This window comes from Podarcis pityusensis, assembly GCF_964106645.2.
Source record: "Podarcis pityusensis genome assembly, chromosome: 4".
In the NCBI taxonomy this organism is placed as follows: domain Eukaryota; kingdom Metazoa; phylum Chordata; class Lepidosauria; order Squamata; family Lacertidae; genus Podarcis; species Podarcis pityusensis.
Window position 1 is genome coordinate 10,332,903 of NC_138027.1, and position 21,371 is coordinate 10,354,273.

At 48.3% G+C, this 21,371-nt stretch overlaps 1 protein-coding gene across 2 annotated transcripts in view; it reads right to left on the reverse strand.

Annotated features, from left to right (window-relative positions):
* GAB2 (GRB2 associated binding protein 2) overlaps positions 1-21,371 on the reverse strand; it is a 148,834-nt gene that overhangs the window by 66,548 nt on the left and 60,915 nt on the right. The gene's annotated exons all lie outside the window — the stretch shown is intronic.

A 21,371-nucleotide genomic window follows, 5' to 3' on the forward strand; every position in this document is an offset into this window, starting at 1 on the left:
TGTTTGACTTCTGAGGTGCGTTTGAAAACCGAAGCATTTACTTCCAGGTTTACGGCATTGGAAAACTGAAATGTTCGTCAACGGAGATGTTAAAAAACTGAGGTATCACTATGCTGCAGAAAGGATAAACGAAATGAAAAGGGCCCACACAGGACGAGTTAATGAGAGAGAAATAAAGAGAACAAGTGTGTCTGTCTGTGACAGATTTGCTGCCTCATGCAGAAAATCTCTTGGATGGGCCTTGAACTAGCTGGAAGCAACCTTGAATGGGCAATGAATGCAGAGCTGTGATTTATGGGCGCTGTCAGTAAAACTCTGGTCCAGGGCGACGGAAGGGCTGAGCAAGACCGTTTGCCAATGCCTGATCTGTGGAAACATTTATTTAGCACAATTGTATCTCAAAACCTCTTCCAACTTGCTCAGGGCACAATGCACTAAAGTATATAGTCTGAATTAATAAATATATCTATTCTGTGAGTCGTGTGACCTGTAACGTCGTTTTGGAAGGCTTTTAACCACTTAACCACTACACCACTACAGTGTGGTGTAGTGGTTAAGAGCGGTAGTCTTGTAATCTGGGGAACCGGGTTCGCGTCTCCGCTCCTCCACATGCAGCTGCTGGGTGACCTTGGGCCAGTCACACTTCTTTGAAGTCTCTCAGCCCCACTCACCTCACAGAGTGTTTGTTGTGGGGGAGGAAGGGAAAGGAGAATGTTAGCCGCTTTGAGACTCCTTAAAGGGAGTGAAAGGCGGGATATCAAATCCAAACTCTTCTTCTTCTTCTTCTTTTAGGGGTGGAAAATGCAAAGTCTGACCGGAAAGCCTTTCTCAACACCAGCAGATTCTTTGCAAGGTTTACATTTATACAGAAAAGCCGCAATTTGTGCAGGGGTTACGTTCCTGGTCATCACGCACTTCTGTGAAATCGTGTGTTAACTGGAAAAGCCCGCAAACACCCTGTTCTGCCCTGCCCTCTTAGTGACAAATTTTAGGACGTTTCCAGGTCACTTCCAGACTCACACTGATTCGCATCCTGAACGCATGTAAATGGAACCCGTTATTAAAAGCATTTCAGAAGGCTGAAGATTGTATTGCTGCGTTTAAAACTCAGCGTGCCCTACATTTGTCAGAGGTAGCACCACTGAGCTGAATGGGGCTTACTCCCAGGAAACTATCCATAGGATTGCAGTCACGGCAGATGTCTCAACATGGCTGTGGAATCGGGTCTCCCCAAATTCAAACGTGCTAACCGCTAAGCCATCCAGTGCCATATTAAACCCTGTGGTGACCCCTTAGGCTGTCAAAATCTCGGGGGACCCCCCTCGCAAATGGTCTCCTAATACGTTTTTGAACTTAGAATCATAGAATCATAGAGTTGGAAGAGACCACAAGCGCCATCGAGTCCAACCCCCTGCCAAGCAGGAAACACCACCAGAGCACTCCTGACATATGGTTGTCAAGCCTCTGCTTAAAGACCTCCAAAGAAGGAGACTCCACCACACTCCTTGGCAGCAAATTCCACTGTCGAACAGCTCTTACTGTCGGGAAGTTCTTCCTAATGTTTAGGTGGAATCTTCTTTCTTGTAGTTTGGATCCATTGCTCCGTGTCCGCTTCTCTGGAGCAGCAGAAAACAACCTTTCTCCCTCCTCTATGTGACATCCTTTTATATCTTTGAACATGGCTATCATATCACCCCTTAACCTCCTCTTCTCCAGGCTAAACATGCCCAGCTCCCTTAGCCGTTCCTCATAAGGCATCGTTTCCAGGCCTTTGACCATTTTGGTTGCCCTCCTCTGGACACGTTCCAGTTTGTCAGTGTCCTTCTTGAACTGTGGTGCCCAGAACTGGACACAGTACTCCAGGTGAGGTCTGACCAGAGCAGAATATAGTGGCACTATTACTTCCCTTGATCTAGATGCTATACTCCTATTGATGAGGCCCAGAATTGCATTGGCTTTTTTAGCTGCCGCGGCACACTAACTCACGGAATGCTCAGTATCCGGAGGTTTCTCGTGTGTGCACTCTGGTGGGATAACATTGAACTAAGATAGCTTGACTGTAGTTGTCTTTCAAGATCAAATCAATATTATTTTGATCTGTTGTCACGGGGCCCCTAAAAGGGCCCATAGACCGGGGCCTACTCTGTCTATTTGGCAATCTGGCACTGAAACTTTTCTTTACAGTATGCCGATCAGCTAGTCCCAATAATCTGAATACTAATCTATAATACAGTGGTACCTCGGGTTAAGTACTTAATTTGTTCCGGAGGTCCGTTCTTAACCTGAAACTGTTCTTAACCTGAATCACCACTTTAGCTAATGGGGCCTCCTGCTGTCACTGCGTCGCCGCGCCACGATTTCTGTTCTCATCCTGAAGCAAAGTTCTTAACCCGAGGTACTATTTCTGGGTTAGCGGAGTCTGTAACCTGAAGCGTATGTAACCCGAGGTACCAGTGTAATAATAATAATAATAATAATAATAATAATAATAATTTATTTATACCCCACCCATCTGGCTGGGCTTCCCCAGACACTCTGGGCGGCTTTCAACAGAATATTAAAATACAGTAATACACCAAACATTTAAAGCTTGCCTAAACACGGCTGCCTTCAGATGTCTTCTAAAAGTCTGGTAGATGTTGTTTTCTTTGACATCTGGTGGGAGGGCGTTCCACAGGGTGGGTGCCACTACCGAGAAGGCCCTTTGCCTGGTTCCCTGCGCTCTCTCTCTCTCTCTCTCTCTCTCTCTGTTGTACAGCTTGTTTCTCCCACCTCAGGGCTGCACCACCTCCTTCCACTACCAACCAAGCCATTACTAAGGTCCCCACACTTCCAGTTCAGCATCTATGCATTGAAGCTGAGGTGTCTGCCCACTTCAGCTTCACTGCTATGCGGCCCCCGCAAAGTTGTCTACAATGGGATGTGGCCCTTGGTCTGAAAGTGTCCCTCAGCCCTGCTCTATGCGACACCTCGGTGTTGCTTCTGCTGGTGCGGGACAATTGAAAGCCTTCTCCATCTCCTTCCCAGCTAACGCAGGACCAATTTCACAAGTCTCCGAACATTCTGCGGCTCTCAATTCTATCTCCCTTTCCCCGGAAAACATCTGTTTTGTATGTAGGATGGAGCTGGCTGAGTGACGCTCGCTCCGAGGGCGGTTTCTCAGATCATGCGTCTCCCTGCCAAAGCAGCGCATGTATCTGTCGAGTGCATATTGGCCCAGCTGTCAGAGACAGACAGCAGGGACTGGAGCTAGAATGTTAAAAAGCGCGAAAAACAGCGCCGGCCTTTAATCATAGGTTGTCGAGGGAGCGCAGATGAGACCCACCCAGCCCTTGAACACACAGCTGTCCCAGCTAAAGCTGCAGGCCTTCGTATGACGTGCCCCTCCACGCATAACTTGAACATACCACTGAGAGCATCTTTTGCTAGCATTCATAGGTAAAGCTCAAGGGCACAGGCCCCTGACACCAATGTCCCCTGTGCTAATTTTAATAACGTATAGGTGCAATTTTGGGCCATGTTTCCGGGCTGGGGAGACAAACTCTAGCTCATGCTGTTAGGAAGGTTTGTTCTGCATGATGAGGTCCCAACAGGATTTTCTTGAGTTACGCTCAATATGGGTTGGGCTCACTCGTAATCTATTGGCAAGAACTACCGATTACATGCACGCCAGACAATACAAAACTAAGCACCCTTTGGAGAAAGTGGATACAGCAAAGTTTTTTCCCACCCCCTCTGAGAATTCGGGGAAACGCAATGAAACTGAATGATGGAAGATTCGGAACAACAGATCTCTTATGTTCTCAAGAGTAAAAAATAAATGTATCCTACTCAGCGTTTAGTGAATTTATGGGACGCAGGTGGCGCTGTGGGTTAAACCACAGAGCCTAGGACTTGCCAATCAGAAGGTCGGCGGTTTGAATCCCCGCGACGGGGTGAGCTCCCGTTGCTTGGTCCCTGCTCCTGCCAACCTAGCAGTTCAAAAGCATGTCAAATTGCAAGTACCATATTTTTCGCCCTATAGGACACACTTTTTCCCCTCCAAAAATGAAGGGGAAATCTGTGTGTGTCTTATGGGGTGAATACAGGCTTTCGCTGAAGCTTGGAGAGCGAGAGGGGTCGGTGCGCACCGACCCCTCTCGCTCTCCAGGCTTCAGGAAGCTATCAGCAAGCCTGGGGAGCCCTGCGGGAGTTCCTGCAGGGCTCCCCACGCTGCGGATAGCAGCCTGCTGCACGGAGCGCGGGGCGCGCTGAAGCAGAGTGCCCCGCGCTTCGGGCAGACATCGGCCAGCCCCACAAGCTCGGGGGACAGCGGGGAGGCGCAGCGCCGCCATCCCGCTGTTCCCCGACCTAGTTTTTTGGGGGGGAATAAAGGAAAACATTTTTTCCTTTATTTCCCCCCCAAAAAACTAGGTGCGTCCTATGGGAGGAAAAATACGGTAGATAAATAGGTATCGCTCCGGCGGGAAGGTAAATGGCGTTTCTGTGCGCTGCTCTGGTTCGCTAGAAGTGGCTTAGTCATGCTGGCCACATGACCCATAAGCTGTACGCCGGCTCCCTCGGACAGTAAAGCGAGATGAGATTCAGCCACGACTGGACCTAATGGTCAGGGGTCCCTTTACCTTTACTCAAAATTTAAAATGACTTCTCTCTCTCTCACACACACACCATTCCTTTCCTACCCCATCCAACTAGGGCACACACTTAGAAGTCTCCTGTCACCAGTCAATGCAATATTCAGCGACTGCAGATAATCACAACTTGTGCCGCAATTGGAAAGAGAATTAAGGTGGCAGGCTGGCTGGCACTGTGTTTTGCAATGTGACCAACCGCCCTGTAGGCAAAGTATTAAATACAGTCATACCTCTTGTTACGTTTGCTCCATAATACGTTTTTTTCAGGTTGCGTCCCGTGGCAACCCGGAAGTACAGGAAATGGTTACTTCCGGGTTTTGCCACTTGCGCATGCACAGATGCGCAAAATGACGTCACGCGCGTGCACAGAAGTAGGGAATCGCGCCCCACGCGTGCACAGATGCGGGTTGCATTCCTTTCAGGTTACTTAAATGGTTTTTAAGTAGGAGAGGATGGGTTTAGAGTTGTGCAGCCTTGGACACAAGACCCAAGGTTAACACAGCATCGCCTCCCTGTCTCCAAATGTCCCATTTGTGTTAGGGACACCCCCCCCCCTTTTAAAAGCGTGCATCCCTGATTATTTGTGCTCATAATGGTATCAGGTGATTATAGACGACACTGCTTTCAATACTGGTTTGGCCTGCAAGTGTTTCCTGGTGGACACACTGCTTTGTTTCCAAATCAGTGCATGGCCTGTAACTTCCGGCAGAAACCCTGTGTCTTTTCATACCAGAACTGTTTCGATTCATTACTACTTTTGTCTCGGTTTTTTTGCTGTGCTACAGAACAAGGGTATTGCCCCTTCTGACAGAAGTTTCTGCAGCACTGGGGTAGCATCAAAGGGCAACGAAAGCGGAAAGACGCATGGACAGCCCCATATTAATCCACCAGTAAATGCACTATTTATTGCATTAGTCACAGGTTGCAGAACACCCCAGAGGACAGGATCACACTTCAAAACGACCTTGACAGATTAGAGAACTGGGCCAAAACAAACAAGATGAATTTTAAGAGGGAGAAATGTAAAGTATTGCACTTGGGCAAAAAAAATGAGAGGCACAAATACAAGATGGGGGACACCTGGCTTGAGAGCAGTACATGTGAAAAGGATCTAGGAGTCTTGGTTGACCACAAACTTGACATGAGCCAACAGTGTGACGCGGCAGCTAAAAAAGCCAATGCAATTCTGGGCCTCATCAATAGGAGTATAGCATCTAGATCAAGGGAAGTAATAGTGCCACTGTATTCTGCTCTGGTCAGACCTCACCTGGAGTACTGTGTCCAGTTCTGGGCACCACAGTTCAAGAAGGACACTGACAAACTGGAACGTGTCCAGAGGAGGGCAACCAAAATGGTCAAAGGCCTGGAAACGATGCCTTATGAGGAACGGCTAAGGGAGCTGGGCATGTTTAGCCTGGAGAAGAGGAGGTTAAGGGGTGATATGATAGCCATGTTCAAAGATATAAAAGGATGTCACATAGAGGAGGGAGAAAGGTTGTTTTCTGCTGCTCCAGAGAAGCGGACACGGAGCAATGGATCCAAACTACAAGAAAGAAGATTCCACCTAAACATTAGGAAGAACTTCCTGACAGTAAGAGCTGTTCGACAGTGGAATTTGCTGCCAAGGAGTGTGGTGGAGTCTCCTTCTTTGGAGGTCTTTAAGCAGAGGCTTGACAACCATATGTCAGGAGTGCTCTGATGGTGTTTCCTGCTTGGCAGGGGGTTGGACTCGATGGCCCTTGTGGTCTCTTCCAACTCTATGATTCTATGATTCTAAAACGCCGCCACCGCCAGACCTAATTTATTTTGTGTTTATATTTATTTATAATATTTGCATACAGCTTCTACAACCAGGATGATTCCCAAAGCAGTCCCAACAGCCATTAAAAATAGTAATCAGTTAAAACAACAATTAACTAACCGCGACATTCAGCAATTAAGATGGAGTAAACAACAGACAGAAAAGCAGCACTACAGGAGTTCTCCAACAGTGGCAGACAATATCAAAGGGAAGAGACCAGTGAAATAACATGTCTTTACCCTTCTCCATCATTTGCTTAGTAATCTCTAGTGAGTAACTGGATCAGACCAAAAGACCACCTAGTTCAGCACCTTGCTTCTTACAGTGAGAGCAACCAGACCCCCACAGAAAACCCACAAGCAAGGCAGAAAGGCAGTAATGAGGTTCCACTTTGCTCTCATGCCTAATATTGGTGGACCAGACTCAACTCCCTCCCTTCTTCCAAAAGGAAACAAGGCAGCAAACATTGAAAGGTCAAAACAGTACAATTTAAATTAAAAGTAAAATAAAAACTGTTTAAAACATTTAAACTATCCAACACAATTCAAATACATTTAGAAAAATCTAAAAACATATAACAGCTTTGCAGTTCTTAATTTCATGGCCAGTATCAATCAGCCATCAAGTGCCTGGGACACAGGAATGCTTTTCAATTTCTTCTGGACGTCAACAACGAGGGAGACACACACACCACATCAGAGGCACAAATGGGGAGCCACCATCCAAAAGTCCCTGTAATGTGTCAATGCAAACTGGGCACCGCCATCAGAGCCTTGGATGGCAATAGCCACTGAGAAGCCTATCCACCTCAATTAATGTGACAGATCCTCCTTTTAATAATAATAAAAAAGCCACCTAACCTAAAAGTCATAATCACATAGCATAGAACAGGGGTGGGCAGCCGGAACCCCAAGAGAGGAGGAGGAAAAGGGAAAGTCACCACCACCTCAAAAAGTCTCTCTTCCCCTCTTAAGATTATCACCACTTCCATATTATTCCCCCACTTCCTTCCTTCCTTGTCACAAGAGTGTGGTGGTAGCTCTGGCGGTAGCCAACATTAGTAATATCCAAAGGAACACGATGACCAAATACAACAATGCAATGTCAATATATACCGTATTTTTTGCTCCATAACACTCACTTTTTTCCTCCTAGAAAGTAAGGGGAAATGTCTGTGCGTGTTATGGAGCGAATGCCTACGGATGGCGGGGGGATCTGCTGCAGTCGTGAGCAGAGGATCCATGGTTCCCCTTCCTTCCCTCCTCCGTGGCTCGCTTTGAAACAGCACAGCGGGAGAAGAGCCGCTGAGTGGGGAGGAGAGAGGGACAGAGAGCCTGGTTACAAAGCACGGATCCACATGGATCCTCAGGATTTTTGCATTGGGCTACCCCAAACTCACCGTCAGATCACATGTCTGTGGCCACAGCATGAACCACAAAAATCATACATCCACTGTTTCGTTTAGAATATTTTTTTTCTTGTTTTCCTCCTCTAAAAACTATGTGCGTGTTATGGTCGGGTGCGTGTTATAGAGCGAAAAATATGGTACTCTTTATATAATCTATACAGAACATTAAACAATATGAAATATATTAAATATGCACTCTCTGCAATACCAAATAAACAGAAATCTTCTAAATCTCTGAAAGTCACAGAATATGCACTCTTGATGGATTTTCTTGAAAACATAGAACCAAATAAATGTAAGTCTTATAGGTCTCTGAAAGTGGGCTATGCAAGTCTCTGAAAGAAGCCATGGGTCAGATTCTTATCTGGTGAAAACAAGCCGTAAAGCTTTGTTTTATAACGTCCAATGCTGCCGAAGTAGTTCGCAAATAGACGTAGTGAACAGTGATTCCGGATATACCCACTGTTTCGTGGAATTCTTCTTCAGCACAGCAGAAGGATACAGAAATGCTTCAAAAACTGCAATTGAATTATTGAAACAATGACCTGAATATACATGGTAGCTTACAATAACTTAAATATTTCATATTGTTTAATGTTCTGTATAGATTATATAAAGAGTTTTTATTGACATCGCATTGTTGTATTTGGTCATCGTGTTGCCTCTGGATATTACTTATATTTGTTTGCAACACAGGGGTTTAATTGTTTGGTAGCCAAGATTACGCTGCAGTTCTTGCAGGATAAAAGGTTGCCAGCTCCTGAACTACTGAACAGCCTCAGCCGTCTCTTAGCATGGCAAGCTGCCTCGTTGTTGTTATAATAATAATAATAATAATAATTTATTATTTATACCCCGCCCATCTGGCTGGGTTTCCCCAGCCACTCTGGGCGGCTTCCAAAAGAATATTAAAATACTATGATACATCAAACATTAAAAGCTTCCCTAAACAGGGCTGCCTTCAGATGTCTTCTAAAAGTCTGGTAGTTGTTGTTCTCTTTGACATCTGGTGGGAGGGCGTTCCACAGGGAGGGCGCCACTACCGAGAAGGCCCTCTGCCTGGTTCCCTGTAACTTGGCTTCTCGCAGTGAGGGAACCGCCAGAAGGCCCTCGGTGCTGGACCTCAGTGTCCGGGTAGAACGATGGAGGTGGAGACGCTCCTTCAGGTATACTGGACCAAGGCCGTTTAGGGCTTTAAAGGTCAGCACCAACACTTTGAATTGTGCTCGGAAACGTACTGGGAGCCAATGTAGGTCTTTCAAGACCGGTGTTATATGGTCTCGGCGGCTGTTCCCAGTCACCAGTCTGGCTGCTGCATTCTGGATTAGTTGTAGTTTCCGGGTCACCTTCAAAGGTAGCCCCACGTAGAGCGCATTGCAGTAGTCCAAGCGGGAGATAACCAGAGCATGCACCACTCTGGCGAGGCAGTCCGCGGGCAGATAGGGTCTCAACCTACGTACCAGATGGAGCTGGTACACAGCTGCCCTGGACACGGATTTAACCTGTGCCTCCATGGACAGCTGTGAGTCCAAAATGACTCCCAGGCTGCGCACCTGGTCCTTCAGGGGCACGGTTACCCCATTCAGGACCAGGGAATCCCCCACACCTGCCCGCCTCCTGTCCCCCAGAAACAGTACTTCTGTCTTGTCAGGATTCAACCTCAATCTGTTTGCCGCCATCCATCCTCCAACCGCCTCCAGACACTCACACAGGACCTTCACCGCCTTCACTGGTTCTGATTTAAAGGAGAGGTAGAGCTGGGTGTCATCTGCATACTGATGAACACCCAGTCCAAACCCCCTGATGATCTCTCCCAGCGGCTTCATATAGATATTAAAAAGCATGGGGGAGAGGACAGAACCCTGAGGCACCCCACAAGTGAGAGCCCAAGGGTCTGAACACTCATCCCCCACCACCACTTTCTGAACACGGCCCAGGAGGAAGGAGCGGAACCACTGTATGACAGTGCCCCCAGCTCCCAGCCCCTCAAGACGGTCCAGAAGGATGTTATGGTCGATGGTATCAAACGCCGCTGAGAGATCCAGCAGAACTAGGAAACAGCTCTCACCTTTGTCCCTAGCCCGCCGGAGATCATCAACCAGTGCGACCAAGGCAGTTTCAGTCCCGTGATGAGGCCTGAATCCCGATTGGAAGGGATCCAAATGGTCCGCTTCTTCCAGGCGTGCCTGGAGTTGTTCAGCAACCACTCGCTCAATCACCTTGCCCAAGAATGGAAGATTTGAGACTGGGCGATAGTTGGCCATCGTGGCCGCATCTAAAGATGGTTTTTTAAGAAGCGGTTTAATAACCGCCTCTTTCAGCGGGTCTGGGAAGGCTCCCTCACGGAGGGAAGCATTCACCACCCCACGAAGCCCATCGCCCAGCCCTTCCCGGCTAGCTTTTATAAGCCAGGATGGGCAAGGATCAAGGAGACAGGTGGTTGGTTTCACTCGTCCAAGCAGCCTGTCCACATCCTCGGAGGTAACAGATTGGAATTGATCCCACACAATTTGACTAGACAGGACTCTAGCACTCCCCCGCCCCGGCCCTGCTCCCACGGTGGCGTCTACCTCTTCCCGAATCTGAGCGACTTTATCTGCAAAAAACTTTGCAAAATCATTGCAGGAGATCATGTGGCCCGTATTGGGCCCCGATGTAGCAGGTGGTTCCGCTAAATTGCGGACCACCTGAAAAAGTCTCCTGCTGCTGTTTTCTGCAGATGCAATAGAGGCGGCGAAGAAAGCCTTCTTCGCCGTCGCTACCGCCACTTGGTAGGCTCGACACTGAGCTCTAACCTGTGTCCGGTCAGCTTCAGAATGGGTCATCCGCCACCGGCGCTCTAGCCGTCTCAACGATTGTTTCATTGCCCTCAGATTCGTGGAAAACCACGGGGCCATCCGGGCTCCATGCAATCGGAGAGGGCGCTTCGGAGCCAAACAGTCAATAGCCCTGGTTAACTCCACATTCCAGCGGGCCACCAGGGAATCAGCTGAAAGGCCATCAACATGGGATAAAGCATCCCCTACCGCTCTCTGGAAACCATTTGGATCCATTAAGTGGCGGGGGCGGACCATCCGAATCGGTCCCACCTCCCTGCAGAGGGGAAGGGTCGCGGAGAAGTCAAGTTGCACCAGGAAGTGGTCTGACCATGGCACTTCTTTTGTTTCGCTTTTACTTAGTGTCAGAACACCAACATCCATGGAGGTAAACACCAGGTCCAAGGCATGTCCGTGGCTATGGGTTGGGCCAAACTTATTCAGGGACAGCCCCATGGAGGCCATGCTTTCCACGAAGTCCCGAGCGGCCCCTTGTAAGGTCGTGTCGGCATGGATGTTAAAATCCCCTAGGACAACCAAACTAGGTGTCTCCAGGAGAACATCCGCCACGACCTGAAGCAGCTCGGGCAGGGAATCCTTGGTGCAGCGGGGAGGTCGGTACACCAAAAGGAATCCTGTACTGCCCCTATTGCCCAACTTCCAGAACATGCACTCAGAGAACTGGGTCTTCCCAATAGGATGCCTGGTGCAAACTAATGACTTCCTAAAAATCACTGCAACCCCCCCTCCCCGCCCACAGGGCCTGGGTTGCTGTGCGTTGTTGTTGTTGTTGAGTCGTTTAGTCGTGTCCGACTCTTCATGACCCCATGGACCATTGCATGCCAGGTACTCCTGTCTTCCACTGCCTCCCGCAGTTTGGTCAAACTCATGCTGGTAGCTTCGAGAACACTGTCCAACCATCTCGTCCTCTGTCGCCCCCTTCTCCTTGTGCCCTCCATCTTTCCCAACATCAGGGGCTTTTCCAGGGAGTCTTCTCTTTTCATGAGGTGGCCAAAGTATTGGAGCCTCAGCTTCACGATCTGTCCTTCCAGTGAGCACTCAGGGCTGATTTCCTTCAGAATGGAGAAGTCTGATCTTCTTGCAGTCCATGGGACTCTCAAGAGTCTCCTCCAGCACCATAATTCAAAAGCATCCATTCTTCGGCGATCAACCTTCTTGATGGTCCAACTCTCACTTCCATACGTCACTACTGGGAAAACCATAGCTTTAACTATATGGACCTTTGTTGGCAAGGTGATGTCTCTGCTTTTTAAGATGCTGTCTAGGTTTGTCATTGCCCCTTCATGGATCACTGCCTTGTGGCGAAGGGGCTTGAATAACTCAGAGAAGCTATGAGCTCTGCCGTGCAGGGCCACCCAAGATGGACAGGTCATAGTGGAGAGTTTTGACCAAACGTGATCCACCTGGAGCAGGAACCGGCAAGCCACTCCAGTATCCCTGCCAAGAAAACTCCATGGACAAAGACAACGGGCAAGCTGCCTTATTATGGGTCAAACCATTGGCCCATCTAAGACAGTATTGCCCACACTGACTGGCAGCAGATCTCCTGGGTTTCAGACAGGGTGTCTCTCTGCCAATGATCTACGGCCCTTCCCAGTTGGCCGAACTGAGTAAGGGCTCAGCTAAAGCCCCAGTTGCAATGGGCAGAGGAAAACTCTTCGCTTTTTTGTTTACAGGAGTCACTGTGCAGAACCAATGTTGGGGGGGGGGGCGGAGAGAGGAACTACTCATCTCCCAGGGCTGCAAGTCTTCTGCGTGAGGACGGCGCCTGTTACGTGTTTGGCGTGCAGCACAGGAACTGGTGCATTCCTCCTCGTCCAGAGGTCACCTTCTTGCCACCTGCGATTAAGACAAAGTGGCGTTTTGTTCCGATGAAGCAGGCAAGGACTAAAGCGAAGGAAAGAAGAGACCTCTGCATAGCTTGGCAAACAACCAGGGAGTTAATTGGGCCCCAAAACCATTCATCAGCTGCCTTTTCAAAGTCGAGCCAAGCATGATGTGGCATTTATCTCCCGTAAACAGGACTGGTCTCCTTCTGCGCAGGTGAGGCCTCTGCGCTCAGCTGCTGGGAAGAGGCAGCCCAGATACTCGGGTGGTACGGCTGCGTCGAGCCTGCAACTGTTCCACCCAGTCAAAAGCATTGGCAAGACTTCCTGGCTACAGGAACTGTGTTGGGTCAATGTAGGAAGATAGCTTTGCACTGAGTAAGACCACCACTCTGTCTAGCTATGCAGGATCTATAACAGGGGTCGGCAAGGCTGGATCACTCCCGCGGAGATCCTCCGTGGGCTGGGACAGTGCAGTGCGATGCCAGAAATCGCGTCTGCACATGTCCATGGCGCCGGAAATCACTTCTGCGCATGCCCAGACACTGAAAATCGCGCCTGCACAGAAGCGATTTTCGGCATCTGGGCATGCGCAGAAGTGATTTCTGGCACCGCGGACATGCGCAGACGCGATTTCTGGCATCTGGGCATGTGCAGAAGCAATTTCTGGAGCCGTGGAAGAGAGTCCCCGCACTGTGCTGGTTTAGCGCTGCGCGTGAGGACTCGCTGAGTGGGTGGCTCGATTCGGGAGCAGCTCATGGGTCGGTTAAGCAACATTCATGGGCCGCGTCTGGCCCATGGGCCTTATGTTGCTGACCTCTGGTCTACAAGGACAGGCTGTGGCTCTTTGGAGTTATGGAAGGGGCTGTTTTCCGGTCGTAGCTGGAGATGCCAAGGATTGCACCTGAGGCCTTCTGCATCCAAGGTTGATACTCTGCCACTGACCTGCCGGGCCAGTGTTCGACATTAGCCAGGCGCATTTTGCACCTGGCTCTTGGCCACTTGTGACGGAGTGAAGATCCCCGGGGGCCTGATATCCTCACCATCTGGAGGTGCATGCCCGGGGATCCGGGGATCTGGGCTGTTTTCACACCCTAATATCCGTCCTGTAGAATTCTGTTATATTTTTTCTGCACAGTTGGAATGAATTTCTGGAACCAAAATACTTTATCTGTATAGGCTGAGCAGGGGCAGTGAACAACGTTGTAGTTAACTGATGTCGCTTGTCTTCACTTACCCCTGCCCCACTCATAGTTGTGAAGAATATTCTTATTTTATGAATGGTCCATGTCGCTGTGAAGAAAAGGAGGTAGGAATAGTCCTACAAATATGTGGACTGTCCCTGGATCAAGTGACTTTTCTTCTTTAAATTCTCAAAGCTCTAAAGAATTAAGATTACAATTTGGAAGACAACTGGACTTTTTATTTATTATTTTTATTGGATTTGATATGTTAATTAGATGTTCTTACTGGAAAATTAAAAAAACGTTTTTTTAAAAAAAAGTTCTCAAAGCTCTGAACCCAGCTCAAGGTTGTCATCTGAACTATCCAGATGTTTAACTGAGAATCAACCAGTCAGTCCATCCTTTGGAAAATGAGACTTTAGAGCCTTCTTGCCCAAAAATGGCAACTAGACATTTCGTTTTGGCCACTGTAACCCCGGATTAAGGAGCCATTTAGCACCTGGCTTATATACCTGAATTCCTAACACTCCCCACAATACAGATCTTCGCTTTACAGAGCCCCTGTGCTGAGAAACAGGATACCTCTAATCGGCAGATGGCGGACATAAACAATAGGGTACGGCGCTTCGCATCGTCTCCAGCTGGTGAGCTTCCAAAAACCGCTGGCTGGGAGCTCTTGGAAACTGCAGGATTAGACAGAACTTGGTCTGATCCCACAGTGCAGTCCCTGTGACGAGAAGCCTGGAGTACAAGTTGGGAGCAACAAGGATACAGAGCCAGCAGAACTTGCTTCCTGCTAAAGATGCTTAGGATTACAGCCTCAACTGAGCAGAAACACAACCACATCCCAGAAGGGGGAGGGAGAAGGATGACTTCCCTTCTCTTTGCCGTTTTCCCCCCCCTCCCTCCCCATGCCTTCCTTTGTCTTGTCACTCCAAAGATTTGTAGCCTAATTAGTTTTGCACTAAATCTCCAACTGGCCGCGCAACAGCCGAGGAAGTGGCGGCAGGACGGATCTTTGCAAAGGCAGCAGAGCAGCAAATTGTTTGGCAGTAAAATAAAAGCAGAAACCGTAGGCCGGCTTTCGGATTTCAATTTAGTTTGGGAACTAAATGCAATTTCCCCTTTGACATGCCTGCTAATAGAGGAGCTAAATATAGACATGCAGCCATCTTGCTGCGCCCATCACCGAAGGGGGGGGAAATATATAACTTGGGTCTTCCACAGCAGAGAAGGAAACGGGATAGGGAAAGAAAGAAAGAAAGAAAGAAAGAAAGAAAGAAAGAAAGAAAGAAAGAAAGAAAGGCTTATACTCTGTCGCTCCCCAAGTGAATGGGGAGGTCAAGATAACCTTCCCAGGTCCTTTATGAAAATCTCTTTAATTTCAATATATATGCAATGCTCCAGTGAAGGGAAAATAGCTCTGTTCATCTACAAAGAGCTCTAATGGTCTGGTTTTGGGGTTTTTTTTTGCTCTTTTATTCATTGTACTCACCCTTATGTGGGGAGGGTAATTGTTGCATGTTGCTGGGTGATTTTGTGGAGGATTGCTTTTTAGAATGTTTGCTTCGCTTTTGTGGATTTTTGTAGTGTACAGCAATAGCTTGGTTGTCGAACTTAATCCGTTCTGGGAGTCTGTTCGACTCCAGGAACCGTTCAAAAACCAAGGCACGGCTTCCGATTGGCTGCAGAAACTTCCTGCATTCAGTCGGAAGCTGTGTTGGACATTTGGCTTCCAAAAAAATATTCACAAACCAGAACAAACCGGGTTTGCAGCATTCGGGAGCCGATTTGATCGGGAGCCAAGCCATTAGACAACCAAGGTACCGCTGTATTTTGCATTGTTTAGTGCATGTATTCATTGAATTTATATCCCACCTTTTCCTCCAAGGATCTCAAGGTGACGTACACGGCTTCCACCGTCCAACATCACCTGCAAGGCCACAAATTTCTAACCACACTGGCTCTCATATAGCACAACGTGCCCAAATAACTTAAAATGTACCATTAAACACCCTATATATAAAAGTGTAGCAATGTCAAACCTAGACAGCATCTTAAAAAGCAGAGACATCACCTTGCCAACAAAGGTCCGTATAGTTAAAGCTATGGTTTTCCCAGTAGCGATGCATGGAAGTGAGAGCTGGACCATCAAGAAGGCTGATCGCCGAAGAATTGAGGCTTTTGAATTATGGCGCTGGAGGAGACTCTTGAGAGTCCCATGGACTGCAAGAAGATCAAACCGATCCATTCTGAAGGAAATCAGCCCTGAGTGCTCACTGGAAGGACAGATCCTGAAGCTGGGGCTCCAATACACGTCATGAGAAGAGAAGACTCCCTGGAAAAGCCCCTGATGTTGGGAAAGATGGAGGGCACAAGGAGAAGGGGACGACAGAGGACGAGAAGGTTAAAGTGTTCTCGAAGCAACCAGCATGAGTTTGACCAAGCTGCGGGAGGCAGTGGAAGACAGGAGTGCCTGGCGTGCTCTGGTCCAGGGGGGTCACGAAGAGTCGGACACGACTAAACGACTAAATAACAACAACAACATATAAAAGTATGCTTCCTGCAAGCTATTCCCTTTGCATGTAGACAATTCAAGGAATAATCAGTGGGGAAAGGAGCGGTAATGAAGGATTGCTTCTGTTACGGTATGGGCGCAAGTTTGTGCTTTCTCTCCAACTTTCTGAAATCAAGTTCCCTTCCAAACTTACTCTGAGTGCGCAAGTGCACACACACAAATTGGCCATCCATCTCTTCAGCACGCTAGTGCACAGACCTCCTTGCACCCAAGTGGCGTGCTCCTCCTTCCAATATCTGTGCATTCCACATGGCTGGCCAGCCAAACGAAATTTGAAGGGCACTTTGCTTCAGAAAAGAAAAAGATACCTTGCAAGTTCAAATGGTATGCATTAATCACGACATGCTAGAGGACCCAGATTGAAGGATCGGGCCATTAAGCCAACAGAATGCTCAACTGGAGACTCAGTTCCAGTTCATTTCAGGGGTTTGGCCTTTTCCTAGTTTGGTTTGAAACCCATTTTCCTGGTTTGTCAGCCCTGAGCCCGTTTGTTCCATTCACTTTGCCTCCTGTTCCAAGAGGGGCTCGGTTTTCTGCACTGCTTCGATCCATACCCTCTCCTCTTGAGCTTAAAAGATCTGAAGGTTCCTGGGCCAAAATTTCACATGACACTGAGATGGTGTGCAGTTTTTATTTTGACTTTTCATTTTCCTATTACAGTGGACGCTTGGGTGGCGAACATGATCCGTGTGGGATGCATGTTCGTAACCTGCAGCAGTGTGTCTGCACACGTGTGGCTTGTGATTCGGCACTTCTGCGCATGCGCAAAGTGTGATTTAGCGCTTCTGCGCATGCGTAACCGCCGAAATCCGGAAGTAACCCGTTCCGGTACTTCCGGGTTTCGGCGGTCCATAACCCAAAAAAACACAACCTGAAGTGGCTGTAACTCAAGGTATGACTGTATTATATATATACACCCCGTATTTTTCGCTCTATAACACGCACCAGACCATAACATGCACGTAGTTTTTAGAGGAGGAAAACAAGAAAAATAATATTCTAAACGAAATAGTGGATATATGATTTTTGTGGTTCATGCTGTGGCCACAGACATGTGATCTGACAGTGAGTTTGGAGTAGCCCAATGCAAAAATCCTGAGGATCCATGTGGATCCATGCTTTGTAACCACGGAGGAGGGAAGGAAGGGGAACCATGGATCCTCTGCTCACGACTGCAGCAGATCCCCCCCACCACCAGCAGGCATTCACTCCATAACACGCACAGACATTTCCCCTTACTTTCTAGGAGGAAAAAAGTGAGTGTTATGGTGCAAAAAATACGGGTATATTAAAAGAGCTTGCAAAACATAGTTGCAAAAACTGCAACCGGGAACAGATAACTGGGACTGGGGTAATAATAATACGAAAAACAACAGAAGCAGTTGCTGGTGATATAGACGCCCTCTAGCCTGGCGGGGTGTTGTTTTGAAGGGGGTGGCAATTTTTTTGCATTCTGCACCATGTCACTGACACACTAATAGCGCATTTGTGGTAGATTTATACTGGACCATGCACACTCATCGGCACACTTTATTCATCATTCAGCAAGGATTCCCCTACATTATTGCCATCTGGACCAGCACTCTTGCGCTACAGCGCAACAAACGTGGGTCGAAATATAAACAGGAACATTTCCTGGCATGCAAAGTTGTGGGATTTCAGCAGGAAGCTACGGGACAGGCGTCGATTGAAAACGGACCCTGAAACTTGGGCAGGTGCGAACAGTAGTAAGCGTGGGGTTGGGCATAACCATCCCAATAACTACCAAGCGCCCTAGTCTCCGTTTCCGATGTCTACATATCTCCTTTTATGTGCAGATGCCGAAACGAGATGATGCCGTTCTGTAACCTCCGGGCAATTTGAGCTATTTGGCTCCGATATTCCAGTAAACCAGAAAACGCTCATGCAGAGACTGCACTGTAAATCAGGTTTCGTCTTCAAAGTGCACAGGCCACCCCCTTGACTATCGTCACAGACTTAGCCCTGCTGAACCAAGAGCCACCTGACCTCCTGACTTTGTGGAGCCTTTCACCACTAGCCGAGAGGCCAATATAGACACCCGCTAGCTCTGCAGGTGAGGTCAGCCAAGTCCTGAGACTTGGAAAACGCGCCTCCTTGCAGGGATTTCTGGCTTAGCAACGGCTGCCCTGCACCTGGGTGTCAGAGGAAGCCATGTGTTATCTTCCCTGTTATTGCAGAACAGCAGATAAAAGGGGGAAGAGAAGGCACCAGAGGCAGACAGTCCATAATACTTTAGCAAGAGATTACAAAACACCCTTTCAGAGGCAAGGCCCTGGCAATTTATTTAATCACAGCAGTGGCTGATAAGAGAACTTCCGCTACTGCTGCCGTGGCTCCAAGAAGTCAATAAAGAGCAAAATCCACTCAGAGGGAAAGAGATGGGCTCTTTCCTTCTAAAGATTTCAGCGCATGTAAGGACATAGGTTCGCTCTTGGATATATTCTAGATTATACTGCAAAACCTCCAACCACTGTGTGTTTTTAAAAGCTCGCGCTGCAGGACCCAGCGAATGGAGCATTCAACATCTGAACATCTGGAGAGCAGTAGTTACGGAAATTATGGGGGGGGGGGCACATCTTTAAAGTTGTTAAATGTTACAAATATTATGCATAAATGTATCCTTTCAACTTGACAGCTCAGGGAAGTTACCCAGCTTTAAAAATCATGTAAAATCAACTCCTTTGCCAGTTTCCTTCATTCCACCGCCAATTTGCTTCATTGGCCAAGGACTTGGAAATCACTTCGTCCCCGCCATAATCCCTCAAGCGGGAGGTCACATACTCACAGGAAGGTACTCATAGGTGTCAATCGCTGGGCAAAGGCACTCCTCTGGACTTGCCCAGGCAGCAGACTATGCAAACCAAAGCATAGCTGTCAACCGTCCCTTATTTGGCGGGAAACTCCCTTATCCCAGCACCGTGTCCTGCTGCTGTCCCTTATTGATGATGTCCCTTAAATTTCCTGGGTTTCAAAGGAAGCAGCTCCTCTCCCTCCCTTCCTGCCAGCCAGGGAGGAGGGAAGCTCCAACTGTGTTGCTTGGCTGCGTTGCTCACCCAATAAGGAGTCTAAGAACGACTGGGGGGTGGAGCTTGCATGCCTTGTGCCAATCAAATCGGCCGCGTTGCCTGGGGACTCGCTTTTGCTCAGCACTTCCCAGCAGAGAGGTAATGGTGGTTTTCCTTGCTGCATCCCCTTTGCCGGGTTGCTGCGCTGTGGGAACCACCGCTTGAGGCTTTGTTTGGCTGCTGGCTGGGCTTTCTGCCTTTGGCTCGGAGGGGCTCAGAAGTTGAACATACCTGTGCCCAGAAAATCCCTTATTTTGGCTGCTGATCCCTTATTTTCGAGGCTGCTGGTCCCTTATTTTCAAATCTGTAAGTTGACAGCTATGAACCAAAGTTCTATTGTCCCTTTATAGTAGGTGCTTAGAATGTACTTCCCAATACGTATCCTGTATCAGCCTGTTACCCCAACACATTCCTCCTATGTTAATCATGTATAACCCTCCCCTTTTCTGATGTAGCAATGATGTAGTGATGATGCTTAATGAACTGTATGCTGGGATAAGATAGAAACTTTAAAAAGTCCTTGTCAGCCCATCCTCTGGGTTCAAAATTCAAAATTCTTCTTTGAACCTGTTGCGCAATAAACTTTGGTCTACAGCTATTTGCTCCGGTTGGTGGCTGGACTCCTTCCTTTATTCCGCAGGGACCCGCCGGCTCTGCCTGACAAGCTGGGTGACTGAGCAGCCTTGCACCTAGATTTTTCCGTAACAGAAGTGTAAGAAACTCAGATATAGAAGCTAGATGCAAAATGGCTCCTTAAAACAGGGTTATAGTTGCCAAAGCAGAATGCGTAGTTGCACAACCAGGATGTGATTTTATGTTTCCAGTTCAAATCCCCGCTTGGAAACCCACCGATTCCACCCCCCACTCCCCAGTTTTTAAGGGAGGCAGGGAAGACACCAACAAGCACACACTGCAACTTGCCATTTCCCACAAGCGGCGAGACATCACAATCAAACTCGGTTTGCACGTTTACAGCGCAATTCTTTGTCTGGAGCACCACACCTGTGACCCGGATTTTAAGAGGCGAGGAAAGATGCAAGAGACGTGGCAATAAGATACCCTCTCGAACATCGTGATTTATTGGCATTTATGAGGAAATTGGTCCGAGCGTGGGGAATGCACGAGCAACCATGCTCCTGTAACACTGAGGCGGTTTCTCTGACAGCCCTCTCTGCAAAAAGGACAGGCACGCCCCATTAAGCACGATTGGCTCCCGGCCTCAGGGCATCCATCAGCTTGGCAGGGAGGGCAACCCAAGCTTGAAGAATTCACACTCCAAGGACAGGCCTGCAAGAGCCTTGACATTTTAATGAGGGAGGCTGAGGATTTTCCCTTGCAGATGAGGAAAGAGACTGCATTCGTGGTGTGTCTGCCGTTGTGGTGGTTTTTTGTAAAGCATGGCTTGCTAGCGGGGCCCAAAATTTGGGAGTGTGTGCACACCCCACTGTCCTTGCCCCGCTGCTGCCCCAATTCCCTTCTGCTGTGGGCTTTAGCTAGGACTTAGTGCCTGGCCAAGGAATCTCTCTCAGCCCAGGGGCTGCACTGCCTTATGGTCCTGAAAGATCTTCATTGGCTCCCAGTACGTTTCCAAGCATAATTCAAAGTGTTGGTGCTGACCTTTAAAGCCCTAAACGGCCTTGGCCCAGTATACCTGAAGGAGCATCTCCACCCCCATCGTTCAGCCCAGACACTGAGGTCCAACTCCAAGGGCCTTCTGGTGGTTCCCTCCCTGTGAGAAGTGAGGTTACAGGGAACCAAACAGAGGGCCTTCTCAGTGGTGGCTCCTGCCCTGTGGAATGCCCTCCCAGCAGATGTCAAGGCAATAAACAACTATTTTACTTTTAAAAGACAACTGAAGGAGGCCCTGTTTAGGGAAGTTTTTAATGTCTGATGCCGTATTGTTTTTAATATTCAGTTGGAAGCCACACAGAGTGGCTGGGGAAACCCAGCCAGACAGGCAGGGTATAAATAATAAATTATTATTATTTATCATTATTATGGGTAGCATTCCAAGGGC